This window comes from Mirounga angustirostris, unplaced genomic scaffold, assembly GCF_029215605.1.
Source record: "Mirounga angustirostris isolate CCGP_5_RB_7025 unplaced genomic scaffold, mMirAng1.0.hap1 SCAF_8, whole genome shotgun sequence".
Classification (NCBI taxonomy): Eukaryota; Metazoa; Chordata; class Mammalia; order Carnivora; family Phocidae; genus Mirounga; species Mirounga angustirostris.
This window is the reverse complement of record NW_026991716.1, coordinates 2,794,998-2,818,431: the sequence shown is the minus strand read 5'-3', so window position 1 is coordinate 2,818,431 and position 23,434 is coordinate 2,794,998. Positions and strand designations below refer to the sequence as shown.

The window sequence follows — 23,434 nt, the reverse complement described above, 5'->3', positions numbered from 1 at the left end:
TCCCCATTTTGCTTTACATTTAGTGAAACTGAGGCAAACAGATTAAATAATTTGCCTTGAGATCATACAGTGAATAGAAAAATCCAAATTAAGACCCAGGTCTACAACTCTAGGGCCTAGAAGTCTCCTCATTGTTGAAAAGGTCAGTGGTATAAATTTCAAATGTAATCCATCCAGTTTCTGAGTATATCAAGGAGTTTCCCAAGATACCATTAGGAAACAACGAAATGCAAGAAATAATATGCTGTGTGCTAAACAGTTGTAATTTCCAGTGAAGAAGGGTAGTAATGAAAGGACCCTAAATTCTAGGGGGAAGTGGTCTTACGGAATTTAGGATTTCAGTGTTTCTCTAGCAACATAAAGCTAGAAAGGCTTATTTTTTCTGTACAAAGATGCTAGTTTTTTAGACAAATATTTCTAAGCGGGGGATAGCAAATTAGGAAATAAACTACACTTTAAACCTCCTTGTCCACTTTTCTGGCCCGCTTGGCACTTACATTCGTATCTGTAAACTCATAAACTAACAGCCAGGCTTGTGAATGTTTTGAGAACTTGGGTGTCTGATACCAAACAGACGGAGTGATCCTGAGTTTTCCGTAATTAAACTTCAGACCCTCAAAACTGAGGCGCTGGTCCTGGAAGAGCTGGAAAGAAGAGAGAGGAAAACGTACTTCCCTGTATCGACCCTTGTCCCTCTTCGTTCTGTTGCCTGGTGAGCTGGGGGGACCCCGGGCCCTGAGGTCTCCGCTCACTCAAACCTGAAGGGGTCACCAGAGGTTCTTGGTTGTGTCACGAGAAGGAATTCAAGGACAGACGCGCAGCACGGCGGACAAGCGACACAAGCGGGAGTTTATTAAAGTGAACAGTACAATCCGCAGACTTGAGAGCAGGGAGCCAGAGAGCGAGAGCGAGAGAACTGTGCGCCCCGACGGCTGCGTTTCTTTTATTGACAGTTGTTAAGTAGGGGGCGGGCTATTCATTCCGGGGACCGGAAGCAGGGGTTCCCGCCTTTTCTTCCTCACAGGGCTTTCCTGTCGTGGCGCCGCCATCTTGGGCCTGTCTGCTGGGATCGGGCCTCTCGTGGACGCTGCCAGGACAGGCCGCGACCTTCCCCACAGCCGGCCACCGCCGCCTCCTTGCTGGCCTCCGGGCATCCCGCCAGAGCCTCCCTGCCTGCTCTAAAAGCCCTATCCTCAGCAGCGCTCACAGTGGTCTCTGTAACACCGGCGCCAGGCCTCCTCAGCCCCTCGCAGGGCCCTGCCCGTGGCTCCGCAACGTGAAACCCGAAAGCCCACCCGCATGCGCCCGGGGCGCGGCCGGAAGAAGCACTTCCGGCCCTTCTAGGCCCTCGGGAGGCCTCAGCTCTCGGCGTCGCGGGCCCCTGCCCAGGAGGCCGGCGTCCTGACTCCAGCTGCGGAAGGGAGGCTGCGGCTGTGAGGCGCCTTCCCTGTGTTGCTGCTCAGACGCCTCGCGACCTTGCTCAGGCTTGGGGTTCCGGGCGCTCACGCCACGTCCCCTTCGGTGAGGGGCCTGTCGGAACCCCACGTCTCGTGGTGGGCGGCCTCCGCATCTGTTCGGTTCCCCGGGGGCGGGGGGCTCTGGCCTCAGGATGCAGCCCGTGGAGCCCTTCTCAAGGTTAGAGTCTAAAAAGCCGTCAGAAATACATAGAAGGACCAAGAAAAAAAAAAAAAAGCCAATTATACCACAAAACAGTTACCAAACAAGTACAGTAACACTGCGTCGACGTGTTGAATGTTAAAGGACAAGAGCCGTCTTAGCACCACCGCGATGTCGAACAGTGAGCGCGAGATGCTGCTGGTGTGGTCGGATGTGGGGGTCGGGGGAACGGCCAAGAACGAATCCTCGAGACGTTTTCGGTTCAAAAAGGTGTTGTTATTGTAGCACAGGGACGGCACCCGGGGGCAGAGGGAGCTGCAGCTGTGGTTTTGAGGACAGACTGGTGATCTGCTTTGACGTTTGTGGAGGGAGGGAAGGTAGACAGTCGCAGGCCTTTCCGTGTGCTGCGAGCAGGGTCCCCAAGCCCGTGGAGGTCTGGCTGTGGTTAAGGTAAGGCAGCTCCGGGTTTTTAATAAGGCAGCCCTGAGTGAGTTCCTGGGGGGATGTCAGGCCCTGCGTGTCTCAGGCGTTTATCAGCGGGCTGCGGGTTGTAAGGAGATTTAAGTTCAGCTGCATCTTTGTTCTCATCAATGCGAAAATGTCTGATTTTCCTTGGTGGCAAAACCACAGGGTCTTCTGACTGTAGTTTGTTCCCTACATTCGTGTGTGAAGGGTATGCCGGATTTCAGGTCAAGGTTAGAGATTTTGAAGATGTAGATATTTTTCCCATCCAAGTTCACCAGTCCCCAAGTTAGGAAACCCTGCAAAGGTGCTGACCCGCAGTGTCTGGATCGTTCAGCCTCCTCCCAGAGATGTAGGTATTGGTGAGTTAACTATTAATTTTCTTGTACCTGGTGACATTTCTTAAAGGTGGCCATGATGAAGTTTTGAGGGAGCACAAAAATCAATCAGAATTCACCCCTTAATTTGGTCATTTTTTTAATTCTTATGTTAATCCCCTACATTACATCATTAGTTTTAGGTGAAGTGTTGCATGATTCATTGTTTGTGCATAACACCCAGTGCTCCATGCAGAACGTGCCCTCCTCAATACCCACCACCAGGCTAACCCATCCTCCCACCCCCCTCCCCTCTAGAACCCTCAGTTTGTTTTTCAGAGTCCATCGTCTCTCATGGTTCGTCTCCCCCTCCGATTTCCCCCCCTTCATTCTTCCCCTCCTGCTATCTTCTTTTTTTTTCTTTATTTTTTTATTCTTATGTTAATCCCCATACATTACATCATTAGTTTTAGATGAAGTGTTCCATGATTCATTGTTTGTGCATAACACCCAGTGCTCCATGCAGAACGTGCCCTCTTTAATACCCATCACCGGGCTAACCCATCCTCCCACCCCCCTCCCCTCCAGAACCCTCAGTTTGTTTTTCAGAGTCCTTCGTCTCTCATGGTTCGTCTACCCCTCCGATTTCCCCCGCTTCATTTGGTCATTTTTTAAATTTATTTTTTTCTGAGGTACAGTTGACATATAATGTATTAGTTTCAACTGTACAACATAATGACCCGGTATTTGTGTACATTGTGAAATGATCACCACAATGTCTGGTGAACGTCTGTCACTTTACATAGTGCCAAAAAAATTTTTGTGATGAGAGCTTTCCAGATTTCCTGTCTTAGCAACTTTCAAATATGTAACACAGTATTGTTAACTATATTAATTTTAGTTACTTATATATATAACTAAATATATAATATAGGACTAAATATATAACATATCTATATTTACTTATACGTATGAATTCATTTAGATATGAGTGCTAAAGAATGCTGTCCACACCCTTCCTTCCCTGAAGGAAGAGGAGAGCGTGGGGTTGATGAGTGCCAGGAAATGCAAAGGGTCTGAAACTTTACCCAGCTTGCAAGCTAAACTTGCCACACACAGTTTCACGGATGCTGGTGTAACTCACAACACTCCTGGGTTAGGGACGATGGAAAGTCTATTATTCTAGTAATAGCAATAGCCAGACTATCAGCATTTTTACTCTGGTTCCCTGGCTCTAGTTCTCAGAGAGCAAAACCATGACATCTGTACATGCAGTGGGTTCTAAGAGAGAAACCCTAAACCATGGATCTCTATTCTTTCATAATGAGCAGTAAGCATGCCTGCCCATCACTCTGGAGAGACTCTCTTCCAGGAGTGTTTGCTATATAAGTATCCTTGAAAAGAAAATCCAGAACAAAGAGCACTTAGAACCTTGCTAGCAATACATGCAGAAATGTGAGAGATTCATGAAGGATTATGTCCCCAAAATGAGTTGCTTTCACTCATTGAAGTTTTTTTGTTTTCTTTCTTTCTTTCTTTCTTTCTTTCTTTCTTTCTTTCTTTCTTTCTTTCTTTCTTTCTTTCTTTCTCTCTCTCTCTCTCTCTCTCTCTCTCTTTCTTTCTTTCTTTTTTAAAGAAGCGTGGCCTGGGAAATTTAAATCTGAATGTTTGCCTGAACTCACCTGCCCAATAGAACGGTAAGTGACCCAGGGAAACTTCTAGTAGCTCTTTCCTCTGGGCACCCACCTCAAGGTAGCTGGGTTTCTTGAGTGGTGGGTGCCAGTCACACATTTGGCTTTGTCTGGTAAAGCAAATGATTAGCACTAGCTGAGTTTTAGGTGTTTGAAGGTTAATGGAGACAGGTTTAGAGATCAGGACAATAGTGTAGAATGGAAATACAATGTGTCTGTTTCCTTAATCCAGTGCCATGTTATAATGATCTACTATATACGTCCCTTGCCTCCTGGAATTGGAGTAACATTCTTGGCAAGTCTGTCAGCCGACCAATTGCAGCCAGGTGGACCCCTGTTGTTGGAGCAGAGATAACAGCACAGTAGGGCTGGGGTTTCAGCCCATTAAGATCCAGAATGGAAAAGTGGAAATGGTTGTCGTCTCCTTCTGTCCCACGCTTCCCCTCAAGACTGAGAAAAGAAAGGGAATCTTTTAACTCTCATCTAATTATGCACACTGATATATTGGTAAGCCCTCTGTCGTCTTGAACAGTTAGCCGCTCACCATTGATTATTTTACTGCTTAGCACACTCTCTGAGAACATGTTGGGATCATTTTGGAATTAATATTTGATTTTGTGACTCCCTCCCGCTGCTTGTTTTTAAAAGGTTGTGAAAGACAGTTGCCCTGTTCTGTTTAATTAAAGTTAATGGAGGTTTCTTTCCTTTCGAAAAAGCTCTGAGCATTGTGAAGAAACCATGGGGTCACAACCCAAGTGGACTGGCCAACCAGGCGGGAAAAGCTTTCAGGAAGTGATGGGCGCTTCAGGAAGATATTGCTCCCGTGACTCTAGTGGCAATGACAGTCACGATCACATTGGATCACTTCTGCGGTTTGGGGGTTTTTTCCTGCAAAATGCTATCCTGTCTCTGAGGATTGAGCTCCAGGCCCTCATATTATGAGGTCACCATGCTGCACTGTGGCAACAAGGCAGCTGACAAGGAGTGTTCTGTCCTTGTTTCTCAGAGGTTTTGTAGCTACTTTGATGATTTTTCTTTTTTAGATTTTATTTATTTGACAGAGACAGAGATAGCGAGAGCAGGAACACAAGCAGCGGGAGTGGGAGTGGGAGAGGGAGAGCAGGCCTCCCGCCGAGGAGGGAGCCCGATGCGGGGCTCGACCCCAGGACCCTGGGATCATGACCTGAGCCGAAGGCAGACGCTGAACGACTGAGCCACCCAGGCACCCTACTTTGATGATTTTTCATAGCAGTGTAAGATCCACTTTCTCTGTTACCTTCTGGACCCAGTAGGATGAAAATTCTGCTTCGGGCAATGACCAATGAGGTCTCGGTCAAGGGCTGCCACGTCCTGTTTCTTCAGTGGTTCCTAGCAGGGCAGAGATGGTGCCAGTACCAATGTGCTCAGGGGACTTGGGGTTTGGGGTCACTCTAAGAAGGGGCCTGGGATGTAGGGGAAGGGGCAGCGCAGGCGGGTTACTCGGCAAAGGACCCCATCACGCTGTACTCTATGTTACATTGCGTCTTTATGATGACTCTAAGCCCAGTGTTTCCCAATGAGGGGGATGTAAAATCAATTTAATGGCGGGTAGCTCCCAGCCCGGTAAAGAATAGGATGGAATCTGAAACATCACAATGCAGTGCATGTGTGAGAGTAAGTGGTAATTTAGGCAATTTTGTCCCTGCTACATTTGTGTATCTGGGTCCAGATGTAAACTCAAGTTCAAACTGGCCATGGCCACAAAGGTTTGGAAGCCACTGCCACTGGCCCTGAGCTCGAAGTGCTGGCACCACGCCCCCTGTGGTTTACGTGGGCATCCCCAGGGCTGAGCAAAGCAGAGGATCGGAAAGGAGAGCCTACTCCAGTGTAGGGCAGAGGGAGCAGTTCTGTGTTTTTGTGGCTTTTCAAATAAGAGTTTGACTTTTTGATAATTTGTGGCCATTGTTACTTGTGCTCTGGAGGAAACGTTTTGTATGCTGCGGTTTCTAGCCACCTTAAAAAGGCTCTTCTGTTTTCTGAACAGGTCCTAGGTTATGATATCTTTGCCATGCTCGGGATCCCTTCTTATTTTGTAGTGAAATCAGCCTGTGATTTGAGATTATCTTACTTCCTGTTACTATTTGCTGGGTTAAAAATGCAGGAAAAAGGGAAGAAAAGTGCTAACACCCGAACAGGGGCTTGAACCCTGGACCCTCAGATTAAAAGTCTGATGCTCTACCGACTGAGCTATCCGGGCTCCTGGGGGGTGTTTTGCACACATCAACTGTAGTTGATTTATCTACAAACTTGAAATTATTTTACAGGTTTGACCTATGATTCTGGCTCAGAACTGCTCATTCAGAAAATGCTTATAAATACACTAATCAGCATAGAAACTCAGTCACAAGGAAGGTCTTCTTTAATACCAAGATCTAACCATATTATATTAAATATAATATTGCCCCAAATTCTTTTTCTACATAAAGTATAGCTATACACTATATGTACAGATCAATACTATATATATAGATATATACTGTACCGTATAGACTTCAGTGCAGTCAAGAACTACAGAATGCTGGCCTTCAGTTCCTAGGCTTCCCAGAGACATATCTCAAAGATTCTACATTTGGGCTCAAATAGAGCACTTTCAAAAGGAAGCTGATCCATTGCTGGTGCTTCTAAGGTTTTAGGCAGCACTTTGGACTCCTGAGTATGGGTCGAGAAACAGCGGTTTGATTTTTTGCTGGGTCTCAGCTGTCTTTATTTATTTATTAATCTTTTTATTTAAATAAACTTTTAATTTTTGAGTAATTTTAGATTTACCAAATTGCAAAAATATACAGAGTTCCCATATACCCAGTGTCCTTGGTTGTTCACATCTTAAATCATGTATGCATTTTAAGAAAAGTAATTAGAATACTGTGCACATGTAAATATGGGTGCATTTCTCAGTTTAGAAAGATAATTACCAACATTCATTTGTCCCCCCAGGGTCCTGTCTCTTCATCTTCCCAGATAAACACTGCCTTGAATTTGGGGTTTATTTTCCGTCTCCTATTCTTTATAATTTGGCATCTATTACGGCGTTTCTAATTTTCTGAACAATATACTGTGGAAACTTCCATGATAAAATTCCAACTTAAGGATTTATTTAAGAAAAACCCACAAAACCAATCTCAGGTTTATTTAGGCATCTCTGTTTACATAATCATCTTCTCAATCGGTGTCCTTCTGTACCTGTACATTTTGGGCATGAGATTCTACTGATCACTGAACACATGCCCTGTAAACACTAGGGCCCCCTAACATTTCCAGGGCTAGGACCAAGTGTCCAAAGGAAAGCAGGAGGCCTGCTGCTGACCCACTCCTCCCTCCTCTTCCCAGCCTTGTGCTCCAGAGACTGCATCCTTCTGGAAGCCTTTAAGGCTTTGGGCTGGGAATTCTGGATTCTGGGAGTGGACTAGAGGGCAGTGGGGTAACTGACACTTCCCAGTTTTAGCACTGGACGCCCTGAGTCCCAAGGCAAACTGTGACCCTAGAAAACCTTCTGCTCCATGTGGGTGAGAGCCCCCTGTGTTACTAGGATCCATTTTATCTAGGTGCAAGACTTTTCTTAGGTTGTTAATTCTTCAGCCAATTTATCTTCAAGTAAATAAATATCCCATGTTGTGAGACACTTCCCATCAGTTCTCTTCTACTTGTCTCTCAATTCAACTGCAACTTCCCAGTGGTCTTAACAGCCTGTAGTCGGCCTAACATGGCTGCAGTACCCCTCACTTGTCTTAAAAGAAAAAACGGAAAGAAAGAAACTTTTTATTTTCAAATTTTTATTTAAATTTGACTTAGATAGCATATAGTGAGAAAGAAGCTTTTAAAGTAGAGTCCCCCTCCCCTTTTTCTCATCAGATTTCTAGGTATTTGGTTCCATCCTTTGCTCTCCAGCTTAAGTGCTTGACAAGGGTCCGATGGCTGGAAGACTTACTCTACTTGGAACACTAATGTGATCCCTTTAACCATTTCATGATTTTGCTGAATAGGTAAAGGAAAATTTAATTTCAGCGTTCAAAAAGTCCTCTATGTGCTGGGGTCAAAAATAGGATTCAAAGAACTGGGAAGAGTTATAAAGATGCCGGTTGTAGGGTTGGGGATGTAGCTCAGTGGTAGAGCGCATGCTTCGCATGTATGAGGCCCCGGGTTCGATCCCCGGCATCTCCAGATTGTTTTATCTACACAATCAGAAACTATGTTTTTAAATCATGGAATCATTAGACTTCGTATCCTCCTCTTCCTCAATTTCCTGCGGTGTTCTTGTACCCACTGCATTTAGAATTGTGTATTTAGAGAGGGAAACAGAATAACTCCAAGATACTGGGGAATATCTTTATCTGAAACCAATAAAACTGGAAACGTGGATAAAAACACCCAAGGGAGAGATGGCCGAAGCAGAGCAGCCTGGAAATCAGCCCGGGACCCATTAATGACAGGCTGTTTGTAGTATCTGGCTGGCCTTCAAAGGCAGAGATAATCTTGCCCTGAAAATACAGAGAGGGGATTAGGGGGTATTGCCAGCACCTCGTTGCTGCGTCATGGCACGAAAAAAATAGGACAAGTGTTGGGAAAAGGACGAAGCCTAGTTCGGTGGGGGCAAAGTCAGTAACTCGGCTACCCCACGCAGCTTGCGGAGTAAAAAGCAACAATAACAAGAATACCTTCTTATCAAGACTTCGGAAGCGATTCTCGCGGAGTTGGCCGGTTAGCTCAGTTGGTTAGAGCGTGGTGCTAATAACGCCAAGGTCGCGGGTTCGATCCCCGTACGGGCCACGTGCTTCGTTTTCCACCCCTCGCCTTGAGTAGTAGCTTTGGCTCTTCTCGGGTGGAAAAGGAGGGTCACCGTCTGAGGTCAGACAGCCCGCCGTGTCCCCACGGGCAACGTTTTGCCACGAGTCCGAACCATCCGAGGGGAGCTCCGAGAACCGTCTTGGCAAGCCAGCGGGCCCGGCAAGGTTGCGCGGAGCAGCAGCAAAGCCGCAGGACCCTTAGGGGTGATTAAATTCATTAGAAGGCGTGTCACCCGTCTGTGCGGTGTCCGAACACTGCCCCTCGAATAGCCCGGAATCAGGTGTGAGAAGAGAAGGCAGGCCTCGTTTGCTGACTGCTCGGCGGAGGGTTCGGGCTCGGGTCCAGCAGCACGCGGCGCAGGGGGGGAATCCGTCCAGACGCAAGCATGTTCGCGGGGGAGGAAGGAGCCACCCCTCGCGCCGCGGGCCCGACGCCGCAGCGCCGCCGCTCCGGCCGTCCTGTGTCAGCCTCATTTGCCACCAAGCCGGCTCTCGGCTCCCTGACTCTTGTCCCCGTCTTCCTGGCACGGCTGATTTCCTTTATTCATTCCCGAACCCCCGCTTTCGGTCCCGTTGAGGGGCCCCCACGCGACCGCTCTGGGCGTGGAGAACCCCGGGATCCCGCCGACAGCCCGCCGGGGGTGGCCTGCCTGCGAGCGGCCGGCCTGGCTCGCGCCGCGGGGCTGGGGGGCCGCTCGGGCCCCGCCCCCGCGCCCCGACTCCGGGCAGGGCGAGGAGCACCGGCTTCTGCTGTCTGGACAGCCGCCGCCGCTGTCTCGGCCTTTGCGGAGCAAGCGAGGCTTCCTACGCCCCTTGCGAGGACTGGGTCACGAGCAAAGCCGGGGAAGGGCTGGGAGCCCCGTTTTCCCGGTTTTGACAATAGAAAGGAGGGAGGGAGAGTCAAAGTAAAGGTCGGTTGTAGTTACATGCACCTAAACATGAATGAAGTACGAAAAAGAAATTTACTAAATATTTAATATATTCGGAGAGAGGGCCAGCACGTGTGGCTCGTTGGTCTAGGGGTATGATTCTCGCTTAGGGTGCGAGAGGTCCCGGGTTCAAATCCCGGACGAGCCCGCCTTTTGGCGCCCTCCCATCACTTAATTTTTACTAACTCAGCGTTAAACTCACACAACACAAACGCATACAGCTTCCACCCCATTCATCTGCTACACCTTCATGTGGGAATGCGTAGGCTGCACATGCGCTCGATCCCAGTAAGTAACATGGTAACTAACTCCTACTTAAAAGAAGCAAGCACCTTTCAATATTACCCTTTATTCCGCGTTCCAGCAACTCTAAAGTGATTCTTGCAAAGGTTGAAGTTTCTGGTTCTTCTAGACATTCCAACTCCACGGTTGTGATCGTGTGAAGCTATAGGAAGACGCTGGTCACGTCTCAATTCAATGTCATCCACCATTCATGCATCACTTTTTTATGGAAAAATAAAACAGTGAACTGTAGATTTGGAGTTTTGGCAACCCATGTACAAGAGATTTCGGCTTTCCATGTTACCATAGCGTTGACTATTCCCCCATCTTTCAGGAAATTGGGGTTCTGCTTCCTTACTGGGAAGGGGCGCTTTCTCTCGCCTCCTGCAGATACTGTTGGTACACTCATTAAGCACATATTTGTTTAGCATCTGTTATGAACTTCTGCAGTCAGTGGTAGACAAAACATTAAAAAAAAATCATTGGATCCTGTATTTCAGGGGTTGTCAAATATTTTATATTAAAATGAATTGGCACCTCCCCTCCCTTTTCTGTGTGTGTAAGCTTTGATGGTGGAGAAGTACAAAAAATTTCAGATGATGCTTATATGTTTTGCCTTTCACGTCATCCTCCTTATAAGACAAAAAAAGAAAAAAAAATTAGACAAAATCTAGAATCCCACATTCCTAGCGGGTTCAAGAAGAATTTGTATGTCCTCATAATAAATTGGGGGAAGCCTTTTCTCAAGTGCCCGGCTAGCTCAGTCGGTAGAGCATGAGACTCTTAATCTCAGGGTCGTGGGTTCGAGCCCCACGTTGGGCGATGCTTTTTCACTTTCTCTTGCAGTGGTTTTTCTTAACTGAATTTCTGCCCACTAAGAAGCGACGTCCCAAACCGCCGTCAAACAAGAGGAATTTTGGAGATCAACACTTTTAAGGTATGGAATTCCGGAATGACGGTGAGTGGCTACAGCTCACCCGCTCCGCTGAGCTACTCCGACCTGCTCTCTTAAAATTGCGGAGTATAGGCTGGTCGCCCCCTGGCGGGAAGGCATTTTTATGGCCTACGAGAAATGTTAATACCAGTCGGTGGTAGGCCACGGGCTCTGTATATTTAAACTCCGCGGATGATTTGAAGTACTACTGCCACGATAAAGGGTTTAGGAAAGGGGGAGAAGGATGCAGAGATGTTGGGAAAGGTAAAGTCTGAAGGTGGAGAAAACAATTAACACAGGGAGCAGTTTCATGGGCAGCAAATGTCCACCAGAGTTTTGAGAATGGCGACTCCGCTTTCTGGCCCAAGCAAGTGTCACTTCTTTTCTTTTTTTTTTTTCTTAATTTTTTGGAGGGTTTGTTTCAGAGGTAGACTTTAGTGATTCATCAGTTGCGTGTAACACCCAGTGCTCATTACATCACCCAGTTACCCCATCCCTCCCACCCCTGTCCCTCTGCGAAAATTCCACCATGTATGTCTTCTTTTATCATTCCTTTGAAGCTTTCCTGGGTTCACTAGCATTCATTGACCAAAAAACCCATGATGGCACAATAGAGAAAGCACACACATACATACCTCTTCATTCATCCTGGTTAGAACCATCCATTTGGGTTCTAACTTGGGAACCCAAATCTGGTTCTACAGGTGAATCACCTGGCGAGCTTCAGAAATTTGATTCCTGGGCCCCATCTCAGCCCCCATGAAGCTGAATCTCTGATGGTTTAGAAACCAGTGCTTTTGAGGTGGTTCTTCCTATTCTAACATGATGGAAATGGCAAGTTGGCTGCCTCATCAGGCTAGAATTCCATGGGGAGCGAATATCTTACGGGAGACACTGAATCTAGATGTGTAGCTTTTGGGTTCGCAAACTTGACATTATGGGTTTTTCTGCCTCTCTCTCTTCCTCCCTCTTCCCAGTTCAGATAAACTCTGGAGGGATGAGGTCCTGATGACCCAAATGAAACATACTCAGCCATTTATTCATCCCACACATGTATTGATCACTCCTATGTGTCAGTCATTGTTTTGGGTGTTTGGGATTTATCAGTGAACCAACAAAGATCCCTGCCCGTTTCATTCTTTGGAGGGAGGCGGACAACAACAAATAAACATACAAGTCAACTAAACTTGACGTTAGAATGTGGTCAGAGTGCTGGGAACAGGGGAGGCATGTTGCAGTAGCAAACAGGGTTGTCGGGTTAGGCGTCCTAAAGGTAACATCTGAGCACAGAGGAGCCACGAGGTTATTTTCACAAGTTTCTAAATAGAGGAATCAGGCAGAGCTGAAGGCAACTGCATGTCTGCAGTAGTGTGGCTAGGACAGAATGTTCGACGAGAAAGGCGTAGGGGATGGAGGAAAAAACATGACATGGGAGGCCTCACAGGCTTTGTAAGGACTTTGAACTGGGTGAGACAGGAAGTCTCTGAAGTTTCTGTACAGAAGAGTAACAGGATCTAATCTACCTTTTATTTTTTATTTTTTAAAGAGTTTATTTATTTATTTGACAGAGAGAGATAGCGAGAGCAGGAACACAAGCAGGGGGAGTGGGAGAGGGAGAAGCAGGCTTCCCGCCAAGCAGGGAGCCCGACGTGGGGCTCCATCCCAGGACCCTGGGCCAAAGGCAGACGCTTAAGGACTGAGCCACCCAGGCGCCCCTAATCTACCTTTTAAAGGGTAACTCTGGCTGTTGAGTTGAGAAAAGATCTTAAGGGGACAGTGGCAGAAACAAGGACACCTGTTAGGAGGCTCCTGGTGACCAAAAGTGTCAAGTCAGACCAGAGTGGTCACAGGGCAGGAGTGGGGAAGTGACCAGATTTCTGGGTATACCTGGAAGGCTGTCCCAGGGCCTGCCTGGTGACCATGAAGGACAGTCAAGAATCACTTGACGTCAGAGTGCCAGCTTTATAAACTTGGACCAAGAAACAAACTTAGGTGGCCCAGTGTGTGTGTGTTTTATAATTGCCCTCAAATTTGGGAAGATAATATTCATATGAAAGGTTGGCTAGTGAATAATCAGAGCCAAAGGAATTAGATGCTAACATTACTTATGTTGTTGTGAACACCTGATATTTCTTGCTGTCTGCTCCCCCCACCCCCCCGGCTGCCTCAAACCCTGGAATGTCCACACCACATGGAGATGCCCACTTCTGGGCACGATGGCGTCACCACAAATTACCACTCTCCATCCTCTCCCAACCAAACATTCCTTTTTTCTTTACCCAGGAGCCTGAATATTGTCATTAATAGATCACTTGCTCCGTGTGAGGTTATATTTAGTTCTGAAACTCTTCTGTATTTTCCCTGTTTAGAGCAGTCACACCTGTAAGTCAGGCACAGGGAATCACATGGTTTAAACTAGGTGGACTCCTTAGTGTTTGGAGTTATTGTCATTATATACACAATGAAACCAAGAATCACGAGTCAATATAAAATGCATGAACAAGAAGTAACTTTCCTAGAAGGGTACACTGAACCTTGACTATTTTCCAAGTGTCCTTTCACAAGGCAATGAATCTTTCAAATCAACTGATGAACACAGTTATAGTAAGTGCCTTTCTCGTGTTGGATACTTAAAATGAAAACACACACACAACATGGTCCGTGCCTTCAAGAAGGCTGTCTTCCACCTAGTGGGTGAATGTATCTGATTCGATGAGAATTAAATCCTCAGCTGTGTTTTAACTGTCTGGCCCTAGGAAATGAAGGGATTTGGTGTGACTGATTTAAAAATAGGTGATGGTGACAGGATTGGATAGTTAAGAAATCACCAGCGTTTACCAAGTAAAATCAAAGGAACAAAGACCTTATATCTGATTCATACAGATACTCTACCTACTAGACAGAATGACCATTGAGGATTTCCAGACCACATGTTGTGGATATTAAGAAGCCCCAAGTCTTATTGTAAAGCCTGAAGTCCCTTTCCTCACCCTATAGCCTCTGCTTCATGTTTGGATTTCCGGGGTGCCTAGGCATTCCGGGAACAAAAGACAGTATCATTTTCTGAACAGGAGATAAAGAGGAAAATGTAACGAATGACCTCAGCCATTTTCAGAGATCTTCTGCGCACATGACTGGATTCCAGGGTAGAGCCTCTGGGAAAGAGGCCGCAACTGTCCTGTAACAAAGAACAAGGAAATCAATCCATTCGTGTTGCAGTGTAAAGATTAAATTAACATTCTTTCTTTCAAGCCCGTCACACACCAGTCTCATTAAGGATAAAGCAGTGCCCCCATTGCTTAACGCTTCTGTGAATAATCCTAGGATCTGAGTGGAAGAAATAGTATCCAAAAAAGTTCACTATGTCTGGGAAGGTCCCTCCATAGGTACCCTTCTAGGAACATGTGTTCTCATTTGAAATATATCAGCATTCAATGCGGAAATAACAGATTCAAAGTAGGCTTCAGAAAGGGAAAACAGTAAAATAAAAGGAGGTCAGAAAAGGGATACCTCTCCCTAATACCTACAAGAATCCAAGTAGGAGACAAGAAATTGCCTTCCACAGATTTGGCTAATGACTCAGTAGGTGTTAAAAAAAAGGGGGGGGGGTACCTGTTCCAGCTATAACAAGCTTGGCCAGGGTCACGGGGCTGCCTGGTGAGGTGGGACCAGGAGTCGGGAAAGGCCTGAGGGGAGCCATGTTGTAATAAGGCTTCTTGAGGGAGAAGTCCCCGCATTATCTGGGGGGCGGACTGTATGAAAAGCGACGTAGCCAAGAGGACTGGGGACAATCGGATAATGAGTTCTCACATTCAGCCTTCAGTTACCTTTCACCAAACTTGTCTGCAACTCAAAGTCCTCTACCAGTTCTCTACGTTGTACCTTTTTTCCAGAGCAGGCAGCCAGACTCCCCGATGCTCCTTGTGCGTGTAGTTGCTGTGAAGGTATCACGCAGATGGTCTGATGTCAGCATAGACCGTGACTATGTTTCATAGCAATAAACTCTTGGATGGGGCGCCTGGGTGGCTCAGTCGGTTGAGCGACTGCCTTCAGCTCAGGTCATGATCCCGGAGTCCTGGGATTGAGTCCCGCATCGGGCTCCCAGCTCGGCGGGGAGCCTGCTTCTTTCTCCCTCTGACCCTCCCCCCCCTCATGCTGTTTCTCTCTCGCTCATTCTCTAATAAATAAGTAAATAAAATCTTTAAAAAAAAAATTAAAAAAAATAAACTCTTGGACAAGTGACCTCTTTGAGAATATTCCTACCTCATAAAGTGTCACAAGAGCTACCTAGGACCATTCTTTTATCCACTAAAATTTCTTTATGAAGCACTAATAACAACAATGACCCCTTATAAAGACCTCACCACACTGAAGGCACTATGCTCTCCGCTCGAGAGCCAACTATAAACACATCGGCACAGAGGGTCCCTGACCTCAGTCGCTAAAGGGTATGTGATGCCTAGGACTATCAGGTACTTGGACAGGTTAAATTCTTCTTCCAGATGGTTACCTAATGTCTGGCCAAGTTTTATAGACTTTTCCTTTACTTTTCTTACATTTTCTTACATTCCTAACTCTCAGCTTTTCCCTTCTTCAATCTTATATTTCCAAGTATAGAATACTGCTTCCGGAAATCAGGGAGGAAGAAGTTACAAAAAAACCCCCAAAAAACCCAAAAACCTCAAGGGAAAAAAATGTTAAATTTTACTTTGAGAAACTCCTGGAAATACTTACATCTGTTGGTATTTTAAACATCTTATGACAGTCTTCATGTGAGATATTTGCAGCCAACGTATACAGCACACCAGAGGCGAAACGACCTACCTTAAGGCAGGGCCTGTGTGGCAAACAGGATTAGTTTAGTTTTGCCTCGGCCAGTCATCCTCACTACCTGTGTCTCAGCACATCTGTGCATAATCAACTGGAGTCTAGAGTTCAAAGAATTCTAGGACTTTTTCTAAAAAAAAAAAAAAAAAAAAAAAGTTTACATTAATAGAACATACTTTTTTTTTTAAGATTTTATTTATTTATTTGAGAGAGAGAATGAGAGAGAGTGAGTACATGAGGGGGTGGGGGTCAGAGGGAGAAGCAGATCCCCCACTGAGCAGGGAGCCCGATCCAGGGACTCCAGGATCATGACCTGAGCGGAAGGCAGTCGCTTAACCAACTGAGCCACCCAGGCGCCCAATAGAACATACTTTTATTTATACTTTTATTAAGTTATTCCATTAACTTAAATGCCACACATTCTGAGTCAAACCTTCAAAGCTACAACCACTAACTCCATGACCTACTCAAACTCATTCTTTGAGCTTTTAAATTTTGACAGTTTCTGGGGATGGAGACTGTCTTAGTTATTGCTGTGTGTTCCAGGCACTTAGCACACACAGTACCTGGATAGTCAGTGCCCGATACATGTTTGTGAATATAAAGGCCACTGTTGGGGCGCCTGGGTGGCTTAGTCGTTGAGCGTCTGCCTTCGGCTCGGGTCATGATCCCGGGGTCCTGGGATCCAGCCCCACGTTGGGCTCCCTGCTCGGCGGGGAGCCTGCTTCTTCCTCTCCCTCTCCCCCTGCTTGTGTTCCCTCTCTCACTGTCTCTCTCTGTCAAATAAATAAAATCTTAAAAAAAAAAAAAAACTCACTGTTGTGTATGTACCGTTGCTTTTCCTTAATGTTAGTCTCAAAACTCCAATAGCTGACTTTCCATTCAATTCTGACTACTGAGCCCAATGTAAAAAAAATATCAAGTAACTTTAATACCTTGCTCACATATATATGCATGATCCTTGAATCAATGAAAAATGTCTCTACTTTTGTCAAAAGTGTTTTTTATCAATCTCCTCTTCAAAATTCCTGTCTAGAGAATTTCATTCCATCTAGGAGGGCTTCCTTAATTAATCTTACTCAAATCTGATCACTTACGTAGTCTAAATTCTATGTACCTGTATTTTTTGTGACATGGTTTGGGACCTGTTGTTTTAAGGATTAAACTGTTGCCCTTATGCTTCATATGGTGTATTCTTGAACGTTCCACTCTGAATTACCGAAAGGTGGGGCCCAGATGAAAACCTGTCAAAGCCCCCTGTGAGGGTTCCCCTGCTTGAGCCGGTGGGGGTGGGACTGAGCAGTGCACCCCATACACTTTGTTTTACAAATGCTATTTTATTTCATATTTGCAATAATACCCCTAAGGATCTGTATTATCTTTATTATCATCATCCCATTTTGCACAGGACCCAAGGAAGTTTGAGAAGTCACACAGCTAGTAAAAGACAGGATTCAGAAGTGGCCTAAGTGTTCTGAACATTAATAATGAAGTAGCAGAAAGAGAAATTAAGAAAATAATTCAATTTACAATTTCACCAAAAAGAATAACATACCTAGAAATAAACTTAGTCAAGGAAGTAAAAAACCCGCACTCTGAAAACTATTAAACACTGATGAAAGAAATTGAAGATGACACAAACAAATGGAAAGATATTCCGTGCTCATCAACTGGAAGAATTAATATTGTTAAAATGTCCATACTACTCAAAGTAATCTACAGATTTAATGCAATCCCTCAAACACCAACAGCATTTTTCACAGAACTAGGACAAAATACACTAAAATGTGTAGAGAACGAGAAAAGACCCCAAATAGCCAAAGCCATCTTGAGAAAGAACAAAGCTAGAGGTATCACAACCCCATATATTTCACATTTCAAGATCTATCACATATTATAACACATATACTTCAAGATATACTACGGAGCAGTAGTAATCAAAACAATATGGTACTGGCACAAAAACAGACACATAGACCAATGGAACAGAGCAAAGAACCCAGAAATAAACCCACATATATATGGCCAATTAATCTATCAGTAAATGGTGCTGAGAGAACTGGACAGCAACATGCAGAAGAATGAAACTGGACCATCTTCTTATACCATACACAGAAATAAACTTAAAATGGATTAAGGATCTAAATGTGAGACAGGAAACCATAAAACTCCTAGAAGAAAATACAGGTAGTAATTTCTCTGACATGGGACTGAGCAACATTTTTCTAGATACATCTCCTGAGGCAAAGGAAACAAAAGCAAAATAAACAACTGGGAATACACCAAATCAAAAAGCATTTGCACAGTGAAGGAAACCATCAACAAAATGAAAAGGCAGCCTACTGAATGGGAGAAGATATTTACAAATGCTATGTCTGATAAGGGGTTAGTATCCAAAATATATGAAGAACTTACACAACTCAACACCCAAAAACCAAATAATCTGATTAAAAATGGGCAGAGGACCCAAATCGATATTTTTCCAAAGAAGACATACAAATGGCCAACAAACACATGAAAAAATGCTCAACATTACTCATCAGGAAAATGCAGATCAAAAGCACAATGAGATACCACCTCATACCAGTCAGAACGGCTAGAATAAAAAAGACAAGAAATAACAAGTGTTGGTGAGGATGTGGAGAAAAAGGGACCTTCATGCATTGTTGGTGGGAATGCAAACTGGTACAACCACTGTGGAAAACAGTGTGGAGTTTCCTCAGAAAATTAAAAATAGAAATACCATGTGACCCAGTAATTTCACTAGTGGGTGTTAACCGAAAGAAAATGAAAACACTAATCTGAAAAGATATCCACCCCTACACTTATAGCAGCATTATTTACAATAGCCAATATAGGGAAGCAACCCAGTCCATCGACAGCTGAGTGGATACAGATGTGATATATAGGTACACATACACGTGGCCCCGCCCTCCGGCCCCGTGACACCGCCCTCCCGCCCCGTGACGCCGCCCCCCGCCCCGTGACGCCGCCCTCCGACCCCGTGACGCCGCCCTCCGGCCCCGTGACACCGCCCTCCCGCCACGTGACGCCGCCCTCCCGCACGTGACCCCGCGCGCCCCGCCCCCCGCTTCCTGGCCGCGGTGGAGCGAGCGGGACGCAGGGGCGAGTGAGGAAGCCGAGAAAAGTGGAAGAGGGGGCTAGCGCCTCCGGGTGGGAGCCCGACACGGCCGTCGGAGCGCGGCCGCACGGAGACCCCCTCCGGCCGAGGCGCGCCCCGGAGCGCTTTCGTTTTCTGGGGGAGTCTGCGAGCCGTCCCACGCGGGGCTCCGGACTCCCGCGGCCCAGGCCCCCCGCTCGCTGCGTTACGCGAGCCGGGCAGAGAGCTGGCGAGCTGGGCTCGAATTCCTCCCTGACCTGCGCCTAATACTTAGGAAGGAGAAAGCGAAAGGGACACCAACACTTTCCCTGCCGCTTGCCGTTTTCACACTGAGTTACATGTTATTTTGAAAATATACAGAAAAGAATATAATTTAACATAAATATAATTATATATAAATTATATAATTTTGTCTGATACATATATTTGATGATATATCTGATATAGGTATATATCAGAATTCACCTACAAGAATACAGGTTGTACACACACCTCAGAATCCCTCAGATCTACTGCCTGTACCCTCCCCGTCCCCCTCAAAGCTCCTTTAAGTTCTGTCTTTTTAACCTCTGAATCTCCTCTAATGTGGAGCGGAACAAAATGAGGAATTTTTTTTTTTTTTTACATTTGTGTAAGTGTCCTACATTTAACTTTTTGAAAGGTGTACTTTGACAAAATGGAGAATATTAGCTACCTCTACAAAATAACTTATTTAGTCAATCGGGCTTGGGGAGGAGACAAAATTTTATGTTTAATTCATTCAACCGACTCCTCTTCAAATAGATGTTTCATAAAGACTTGAGGAGGTTAATGGCCAAATTAAGTGATGAGCAACTTGCTTTTAGTTCCTTCTCTGAAAAGAGAAATTTTTCTTTGTGCACAGAGGGTCTCAGTGTTCTACTTGCACCAGGAGGATCGTTTGCCCTATGTGTATGGCTGCATCATAGGACAAGGTAATGATGTTTAATGGAACGTGAAGAATAAAACATGTCGGCTGCCACTTCGGATCGATTTCATTAACAAAGAGCGTAATAGACCTTTTGAGATTCAGACACTCCTGTCTGAACTAGAAAACTAGACTAAAACCTCACATTTTGCAAAATTAACTAGTATTTGAATGGCATTACATTCTACCTTGTGTTAAGATAATTTAAAAACATTGTTTTAGCTCCCTATCGATAGGTTTTTGCTGAGTGTGATGATTAGTTTATGATTAGTTATGATTAATTTATGATTAGTGTGATGATTAGTTTATCTACAAAGACTAATGCCAATTAAATAAAATTTTAGTATGGTTTTGGAGAGTTTAACCCTATACTTCTTTCTTCCTCCTCCTGTTAATTATCCTGTTAGAATTGCAGATTGAAGTACTTCAAATCCTATTTATAAGTTGAGTCAAAATTGGGTAAATTCGTTCCTCATAATAAAAGATGCTCTTGCTAAGTTCTTATCCGTTCCTATGTTTCCTTATTTTATTTTCCTTTTTGCAAACCAGTGGATGCTCCCGTTTTCTTCTCCGTCCAGGGCAGTGGACCTTTGAATGTCAGTTCCGACGGGGTGCTGGATTATTTAAAAAAAAAAAAAAAAAAAAAAGTGGACGCGGCTGGGACAGACCTATGAGCAACACGGCCGAATCAAGCAACTTCGCACCCACGCACGCCCAACCTGGCGCAGAGATGGCATCCTCTGCGAGGACGCTGAGCAGCGTGGTTCCTTCGATAGCTCAGTTGGTAGAGCGGAGGACTGTAGTGGAAGCTCCTCAGGCATCCTTAGGTCGCTGGTTCGAATCCGGCTCGAAGGAGTTCGCGTTTTGCGTCCTTTTCTTTTTATCCCCACCCCGGAAAGGCGTATCTCAGCTACATATATCCTCGATGTGCATCTGCTAAGACTATTCCCGATGTACAACGAATCCACTTTTTAAAATTATTAATTTCTGTAACTGACTGATACGCGCGATCAGACTTCCACCCCATGCTTTACATACAGTACAGCTGGCGGCCGCCGAGAAATACGGAGCTCTGACGAGGCGGAGCAGAGGCGGCCCCACTGGGCGAGGGGTCTGCAGACGTGTCTCCGCTCCCCCACCCGGGATCCTGAATCCCGGGAGGAAGGACGCTACCTGCGTAGGAAGGACACGACCTGCGCGGAATTGGTGGGACAGGCGCGCCCCCTGGTGGACTTAGAGTCCCGAGTCTCTGGAAAGGTGTTTTTCCAGGTGAAGAATGCTGAACCGTCTCAGGGCCGGATGAAATTCAGGACCACTACTCCCCCTTCCCGGTTTAATTCTGTTAACAGTGGCTTTCAAACCTGGCTGAGAAAAACTGGTGGATATAGAATCACCTGGGCAGATTTTGCAAAGGGCCTTTGCTTGGGCCAGTTTGGAGGTGGGGACCTAGGCACTGGTAGTTTGAAAAGCTTCCAGGTGACATTTGCTGTACTGCAAGGTTTGAGAACCACTGATAAAAGAGAAACAAACATTTTAGAATTAAAAATAATAGACAAGGGGGGGGTAGGATTTTCTACCCATTTTGGGAATTAGCTCAAAAGGATAGAGATTTCTCTTAACAATAGAAAGCATTTGCTAATTTGGGTCCAATCTCATTAGGATATACGAATCCCACTTCTACCCTGTCTCAAAAATGTGTTAACAAGCACCTCTGGAAGAGTCGTCAACTACAAAAATGTTAGATCAAAGTAAAAAGAGTTGTGTGAGAATTTTGTCCCCGTCAATTTTCTGATATTTTCCTTCCTATGCTTCAGCACTTTTATTCTTTAATGATTCTCAGACTTTGGTGTATCTCAGAACCCAGAAGCCCAGGCTTCTGGAATTGAGGTAGTGGTTTGAGAACCACTCCCTAAAACGTATTGGGAACTACCCCCAGTAAGGGCTGAAGGTTGGTCTAAACTGGGAGCTCCTGATTAACTTCTTGCTTTTTGAAAGCAAATTGGGGCAAAAGAGTAAAGAAGAAAAATGGTCCAATTTTATTTTCAAAGATAACATCTGGGCTTTGGATGCAAAGTTTATTAGATAGTCCTGGGCTGAGCTTCTCCCCAAGGCATCACAGAGGTTCTCCGCCCTCCCGTAATTGGCCCATATTCTGCCATAGTCCAATTTCAGGATCAGCCTTATCACCACCATCTCCAAAGACGCAGCCAGACGACCCCACAAGAGGAAGAGTGCATGTATTAAAAAAACAAATCTCAAACATACCTACACATTATGTGACTCTTCACCATCTCATTAAGAAATGGGAATCATTCGTTCCAGTTTTAAGAACTTGAGGTTGCCCTTAATAGGTTGGACACATGAGAAATAGATTCTGAGAGTAAACATGTAATGTTAATGCATAAATAGGTGGAGTGTAGGTTTGTAAATCCCCCTGGCAGGGACCGGTATTCCAATGTGCAAAACGTTTGAGAAATCCTAAAGAACTCAGCCGTGCCTATCCTGGCACTGTCTGAAGAACAACAGAGAGCGTGGCCTTTGGACGGAAGGCCTTCCCCGCAGGAAACCGGCCCTGCTCTCAGCCGGTAATGTTTCACTTAGCTCGGTACTTAGAGCAGGAATAAAGGCCAAGGGTAAGAGGACGTAAAACTGGAGAATGCGGGCATCGATCCCGCTACCTCTCGCATGCTAAGCGAGCGCTCTACCATTTGAGCTAATTCCCCGCCCTGCCGCGCCGCCGCGCCTCTCTTACTCACTTCGGTGTCCGCCGGTGATTCGGGGCGCGTTGCCACCTGTTCGTAGTCGGCGTTGACCGCGTGAACGAGCTGCGGGGCCGCAGAGCGGTGGGGATCGCGTCCCTCAGCGCCACCTACCACCTGTCCTACAGTTCTGGATCCCGTCGGTACAAGACCTCAGAGGGCAGGCGGAGTCCGGGCCAGGGAGGCCTCAGAAACACTCGTCTTAGAAAGCGGGCAGGGGTTCAACCCCGGAGCCCTCTCCGAGGAAAACAGGCAACCGGAGGAGGCTGCAGGTGCACCCCGGGCAGTGAGGCTCGGCTTTGGCCTTCGCAATAGTTCCTGACAATCCCTGCACCCCTAAATTTCCCACCAGTTGACTCTGCTGGCTCCAGAAACAGATTCTCCAGGGTCCCTACAGATTACCCCTCTTAAGGGGTCCGCCGTCAGCCTTTTTAAAAAAAAATCACCGCCCGTGGACACATGGCCACGAAGGGGCACGCGTCCCAGTTAATTTCTCCTTCCATTCTGGCTTCTGCAGTCCCGAGTTTGTTCAAGGGTGTACTAGCTATTTTTTACTTTTCTAAGGTAAACATTACTAGGATGCTAAGATAATTATGACTGCAGGCTTACATCCAGAGTCTTTGCAAAAATGCAAAGGTAGTAGTGGTGTCTTTTTCTTCTGGACCTATTGGGTACTAGGTACCAGGTACTGTGCTAGGTGCTGGATCGGAGCCGGAAGGCCGTCACGTG

The 23,434-nt window shown here is 45.9% G+C and overlaps 7 non-coding genes across 7 annotated transcripts; 5 read left to right on the top strand and 2 right to left on the bottom strand.

The window, feature by feature from the left end:
• Positions 1–6,250: 6,250 nt before the first annotated feature.
• On the bottom strand, positions 6,251–6,323 carry TRNAK-UUU (transfer RNA lysine (anticodon UUU)). The gene has a single exon. It is a non-coding gene; the product is annotated as a tRNA-Lys (tRNA).
• A 1,889-nt stretch (positions 6,324–8,212) lies between these two features.
• Positions 8,213–8,284, top strand: TRNAA-CGC (transfer RNA alanine (anticodon CGC)). Its single transcript has one exon. It is a non-coding gene; the product is annotated as a tRNA-Ala (tRNA).
• Positions 8,285–8,816: 532 nt separating this feature from the next.
• TRNAI-AAU (transfer RNA isoleucine (anticodon AAU)) lies at positions 8,817–8,890 on the top strand. Its single transcript has one exon. It is a non-coding gene; the product is annotated as a tRNA-Ile (tRNA).
• A 1,022-nt stretch (positions 8,891–9,912) lies between these two features.
• Positions 9,913–9,984, top strand: TRNAP-AGG (transfer RNA proline (anticodon AGG)). The gene has a single exon. It is a non-coding gene; the product is annotated as a tRNA-Pro (tRNA).
• An 883-nt stretch (positions 9,985–10,867) lies between these two features.
• On the top strand, positions 10,868–10,940 carry TRNAK-CUU (transfer RNA lysine (anticodon CUU)). The gene has a single exon. It is a non-coding gene; the product is annotated as a tRNA-Lys (tRNA).
• Positions 10,941–20,712: 9,772 nt separating this feature from the next.
• On the top strand, positions 20,713–20,801 carry TRNAY-GUA (transfer RNA tyrosine (anticodon GUA)). Its single transcript is given in 2 exon segments — positions 20,713–20,749; positions 20,766–20,801. It is a non-coding gene; the product is annotated as a tRNA-Tyr (tRNA).
• Positions 20,802–22,596: 1,795 nt separating this feature from the next.
• Positions 22,597–22,669, bottom strand: TRNAA-AGC (transfer RNA alanine (anticodon AGC)). The gene has a single exon. It is a non-coding gene; the product is annotated as a tRNA-Ala (tRNA).
• Positions 22,670–23,434: the final 765 nt, after the last annotated feature.